Source organism: Chrysochloris asiatica, unplaced genomic scaffold (genome assembly GCF_000296735.1).
Source record: "Chrysochloris asiatica unplaced genomic scaffold, ChrAsi1.0 scaffold00046, whole genome shotgun sequence".
In the NCBI taxonomy this organism is placed as follows: Eukaryota; Metazoa; Chordata; class Mammalia; order Afrosoricida; family Chrysochloridae; genus Chrysochloris; species Chrysochloris asiatica.
The window spans coordinates 16,196,576-16,202,657 of record NW_006408564.1 but is presented as its reverse complement, the minus strand read 5'-3'; positions in this window follow the sequence as shown (position 1 = coordinate 16,202,657).

Sequence of the window (6,082 nt, the reverse complement as noted above, 5' to 3'; positions counted from 1 at the left end):
AAATGGTGTCAATTATTAATCAATGATTACTGCTGTTCATGGTTTTTGCCCCCAGACACTTCAGGTCAAGTCTGACTCATTCGTAATCACAATGCTTCAGTCTAGCAGTGTTCTACAATGCACAACACAAGCCCAGGGCTTGAGTACAGAAACAAAGGAAGAAAGAAATGTTTGTCTTTGGTGACTCCAGACTCCTCCATTTAACAGTCAGGAAATCATAAGATAGATGTCAGCAAGAAGGTAAGACAAATCTGAAGAAGTATTTCTGCCATCAAGAAACAGTCTACAGTCACTTGGAGACCATAACGTTCAGCATTCATACATGAGATGTCAATTTTGTAAGGCATGTTCACTTCAACTCAAATGCCAGTTTTTCTTCAACAGCTACACTAATACTTAGCCATGCTACCAATGGGAAAGCTGTCCCCTTTGTTCCAGTTAACTGGTCAGGCAGCTACTGAAATAATAGATCTTTTCAAGGACACTCATTATTAGATTCATAGAATACATTAGATCTAAAAGGTAATGTCACTGAAAAGATCTATTAGTTAGATACATAGAATACATAAGAGGAGTCATCGGGTGACTGTGGGATAAAACACTGGATAGCAAGGTTGGTTTGAACCACACGTTTGTCAGTTCAAGGTTACCAGCTGCTCCTCAGAAACCCTATACAGGGTTGCTATGAGTCGGAACTGATTCAGTGACACTTAACAAGAAAAAAATACATAAAAAGCCAAATTTTCTATCTGAAATGGCAAATTTCAAAGTAAAATCTAGTAGCTTCCTGGGTAAAAGTAAGGTAAATATATATATATATACATACATACGTGTTGCAGAGAAATGCTCCACTTGCCTTTTACTTCATGGAAACAGTGACAGGAAGCTAAAAATCATCAAGTTGCCAAAGATTATTATCTCCGCTTCAGTCTAGAGCAGCACAGGTGATTAGCAAATAGACCAGTGTGATAAGAGAGAGAACTAAAGGGAATTAGTTATTACAGGACTGTCTTGCTTTCTGAAAGTTCACTTTATATCACTTCACTTCCATGAAACTAGAACCTGTTTTCACCTGTTTTCACTTACCTGAAAGATATTCAAAGACTTAGAATAAAAGGTGAGAAGGGCAATTAGCATTCCGCGTTTGTTTGCAGAGAGTCCTTAAAGAGGCAGCATGCTTCTTTCGAGGAACTACACTCAGCGTTGAACTGTGTCTGTGAACACTAGATGTTATTGTGATTTTAAGTTTCATGGGGTATTTAGTATGATTTGGTAACTTAATTTGGGGGTCTGGGAACACTCAAAACTATGTCCTATGTAAATTAATGGTAATTGCTTCTTAGCTTTGCACCGCTTTTGCAACCGAAAGGTTTTACAGTAAATTTCTGCTTTTGGATAGTGGGAGAAACCTGTATATTGCTGTTTTGTGTAAATACTGACAAGGAACAGGGAGTTTATCTTCATGGGGGACGAACAACTTGCAAAAGGATAGTGAGAATGGTTGCATAGCTTAAAGAACGAAGGAGTAGAAATGGTTGAATTGGTGTGTGTTCTACCCTGTACATTCTCAACAACAAAAATGAAATAAATTATAAGAATCAGTTTTGCCTGTTTCTTTGTACTGCAGCTCCTAGAAAACGAAAAAATGCATATATGGCTGGTATTATGGGGAGTGATCCTTTATAGCCTAGGTAAATGACTGAAATTCAGTTTCCTCATCTATAAATTACAAACGGGATCAAAGCTAACAAAGACGAAGCACTTAATTTAGGAAGTTTTCAAAAAGACTGGCAAAAATTAACTCAACTCTCTAGATTTGAGTTATTTATACAATATATATTTCATAGAGTCCTGCAAATGGTTAATATACTTACATGCTAACCAAAAGGCCAAGTCCTGGTCTGATCATCTATTTTTTAAAAACCAGCCACTGAAAACGCTATGGAGCATAGTTTATACTCACCGGATGATCATGAAATGAAATCAACTCGATAGCAGTGATTTCCTGGTTACATAACACATGCAACATTCAACAAATGTATAATTATTAAGTGGGCATACATAGAAAAATGAATTTAAATAGAGTAGAGCCAGATTGTAGAGATCAAGTACCTTGTTGTATTGTAATTCATAGGAAGAAGTCTTGGTGGCCTAGTGCGTTATGCATTGGGCTGTTAACTGCAAGGTCAGCAGTTTGAATCCACCAGTGGCTCCAAGGGATACTAAAAGAGGATTTCTGACTCCGTATAAGATTTATAGTCTCAGAAACCCTATACAGGGCTGCTATGAGTTGGAGCCCACTCCATGGCACGTAACAACAACAACACTGTAATTCATAAAAAGGTTTTATGGTCAAGTTGGAGTCATTATCCAAAAGAATGGGGCAGCGGCTCTGCTTTAAAGGAAATATGGAATGGCTCTGTAAAGGATGAAAGTCTGTTCCTTGAAGTTTTAGAGAATTAGTGTTGGGTGCCTCTGGGCATAGTAGGAACCTGCATGTCACTCCTATGAACCACTTCCAGGTCACAAGGCCCTGAAGCATGATGGCTGCATCGACTTAGGTCCTAGGGAGGTTGGGTGGTACCAGAATACCCTGAGGATCAGACTCTTTTTCATTGTCTGGATTAAATAAATCTGAACATTCCTGCATGATTTCAAGGGAGAAAAGGAAAATCCACCCTCCCTCCCTCTCTCTCTCTCTCTCTCACACACACACACACACACACAAATGATATCAAAATGCCTGACACTGGATATGGTGTCTGCCCTGCCAGGTGGCTTAAATGATTTAGAAAAATTAAGAAATGAGGTATTCCCTGAACCTCAAGTTTTGAATTGCATATTCATGCTCTATTCCCATATGTACTTTCTGTACTTATAGAAAAGTATTTTGGAAAACTATGCTTTCAAGAATTTTCCTTTGCTATGTCTTGCAATGGAGTGCTGGTGTGGCACTGTGGGTTAATGCAGCAAACTGCAAAGTCAATTTGAACTGCAAGGTCGGCGGTTCAAGCTCACCAGCTGCTCCTTGGAAACCCTACACAGGGTCGCTATGGGTTAGAAACGACTCCATGGCACTTAACAACAACAATGTCTTGCAATTGAACAGAAATTTCCATTTCTGAGGGGAGTTTCCCTACTTTTCATAGAGTTAGAATTGCTTTTATAACAATATCTATTGCTTGTATAACAACATGTATTTATTATATCAACAATAGTAATATATTGCCATTTGGGAGGAAAAAAGGTAAATCCTTTATTTGAGTAAGGATCACTCCCTATTTGTGTAAGGAGTCTTGGTGACGCAAGGCTAAGTGCTTGGCTGCTCACCAAAAGGTTAACAGTTCAAGTCTACCCAGCGGCTCCCATGAATATTAAAAACACATTGCCGCTGAGTAGATTCTGACTCATAGAAACCCTATTAGACAAAGCAGAAACGCCCTATAGGACTTTCAAGGGTGGAATTTTTAGGGAAGAGGAATACCATTTGAGAGGCAGCTGCGTCCAAACCATAATTAACCAGTGTCAAAACCCTACAGGACAGTTCTACTTTATCACATTGTGTGACTAAAAGTAAAAAAAAAAAAAACACAAAAAAAAAGACTTTAATGGCAGTCAACAACATTTGAGTAATGCTTCAATCACCTTTCTAGACTTAGATAAAAGAGTATTTACTTTTCTCCTGAGTGCTCTAGAGATATGCTCCCAAGTTTCTGGTCTATAGCTGCTGACAGATAATATCTCTGTGTCTGGCTCCACATTGAGTTGCCCCACTGATCCGCACATTGCCTTCTGAAAGCTGGCCTGAGATGAGCGGGGATAAGCCATCAACTTTGCAAGTGTCTCCTCAAGTCACAGGTCTGCTTGTGCCCAGCTCTGGCTTTCACACTCAGTTTTCAGTTAACTCAAGTCGACTGTTGAGTCATCTGCCCAGGAGCTCTTTCTTGGAACTGTTCACCCTGTCTCAGGAGTAAGTTTTTGTTCCTACTGTGTCATCTACACTTCTGGTCGTGATTGTTTGGTTCAAGGCCAGAAAATTAACTCCAACAAAGATCACTGGATCGTATCTCCTGGAAATTTAAACTAGGGTAAGGAAAGTGTTGGATCCAGAGACTAACAGGCCTGTAGCAAGCCGACTTAGAGCCAGGAGTAAGCCGAGAAAACTAGTGTTCTGAAAGAGAAGAGCAGACAGGCAGAGGAAGCTGAGTGAGAAATGAGAGAGACTAAGGATGTCAATCCTGACTGTCCAGAATACTGAAGCCCCATGGTCTTGGGATTCTGTGAGAGACTCCTGCACCTCGGATTTACTACTCTTCTTTTGCTCAAGCTGCATCTAGTTGGTTTCAGTTGGCCTAATGAAAGGGTCTTAGGAGCTCTGGTAGCATAGTGGCTACGAATCGGGCTGCGAACCTTAAGGTCAGCGGTTCGAAAATACCAGCCGCTCCGCGGGATAAAGATGAGGCTTTCTACTCCCGTAAAGATTTACACCCTCGGAAATCCTGTACAGGGTCGCTATGGGTCGGAACTGACTCGACGGCACTTAACAACAACAACAACAATGAAAGGGTCTTAGGAGCTCTGGTAGCATAGTGGTTATGAATCAGGCTGTAAACCTTAAGGTCAGCAGTTCAAAACTACCAACTGCTCTGCTGGAGAATGATGAGACTTTCTGCTCCCAGAAAGATTTACAGTCACAGAAACCTTATACAGGGTCACTATGGGTTGGAACCGACTCTATGACACTTAACAACAACAACAACACAAGCTATTTAAGACAAATTCCATCTACTCTCAGCTTAAACCAGTGAGAGAGAAGAATTGCAAAAAATCATTGTAGCTTTCTCATCAGTAATGTGAGGATCATAACACCTTTCTTCTCTGCCAGCATGCAGTAATAGTGGTTCCAAAGGTTCCTATTGTTGCTGTGTGTTAAGCATTGGGCTGATAACTGCAAGGTTGGCCATTCAAGCCCAACAGCTAGTCATGGAAAAAATAGGAGGCTGTCCCCGTCAAGATTTATAAACTTGGAAACCATGTATAGGGTTGCTATGAATCAGAATCAACTCCATGGACTTGGATCTGGTTTGGGAATGTTTCCAACATTGTGACAAACCTTGTGTAGAACCTCTAGTACACCGCCAGGACCCGCTAGCCCCACTTACTTGCTAGAATCATTGCTAATTCTATCCCATTTTAATACGTCTCTTATGCAGAATAATTTTGCATTGAACCTCAGCCTAAGAAGGGCTAAAAACTAATCTACACTGTTACTATCAGGAAACAGAAGGGGGCACCCTAAGAATATTTAAGCAGTGGTATTCACTACATCTAATACACTGTAAAATACTACAATGAATATCTTCTCTCAAACATATGAAAGCAAAGAATGGTGTATCTGGCAACTAAAATTATTCTACAAAACCACAAGACCACGTACGCCTAGAGAGGAAAAGAGGCAAAGACTAAAATAAAATGTAATAGCTGTCAAATATGTCATACTCCCAAATGTTATTATTGTTGTTAAGTGCCTTCCAGTTCTGTGTCATCTTCGCAAACGTTATTGTGTTTGAGCCCACTGTGGCAGCCGCTGTGTCCATCCATCTTGTTGAGGGTCTTCCTGTTTTTTTGTTTGTTTGTTTGTTTTTGGCTGATGTTAAGGCAAGCATGATGTACTTTTCCAGGGAATCTTGATAATATGTGCTAAGTACAAGAGACAAAGTCTGGCCAGTCTTTCTTTCAAGTGAAATATACAAAGCAAAACAAACCAATTAGACAGTTTCTGCATTCACAATTCAACAACGCTGATGACATTCTTCAGCCTGTGTAACCATTCTCCCTCTCTTTTTCTGACTTGTTCCTTCCCCATTAATTTGAACTCACTCATCCCTAAGGTTCCTATCTCATCTTTCAAATTGTAATTGTCAATATGACTATTTGTTGTTGTTGTTAAGTACCATTGAGTTGATTCTGACCCATAGTGACCCTGTATAGGGTTTCCAAGGAGCAGCCGGTGAGCTTGAACCACTGACTTTGCAGTTCAAACAACTTTGCAGTCTGACGCATTAGCCCACAGCTATTTATA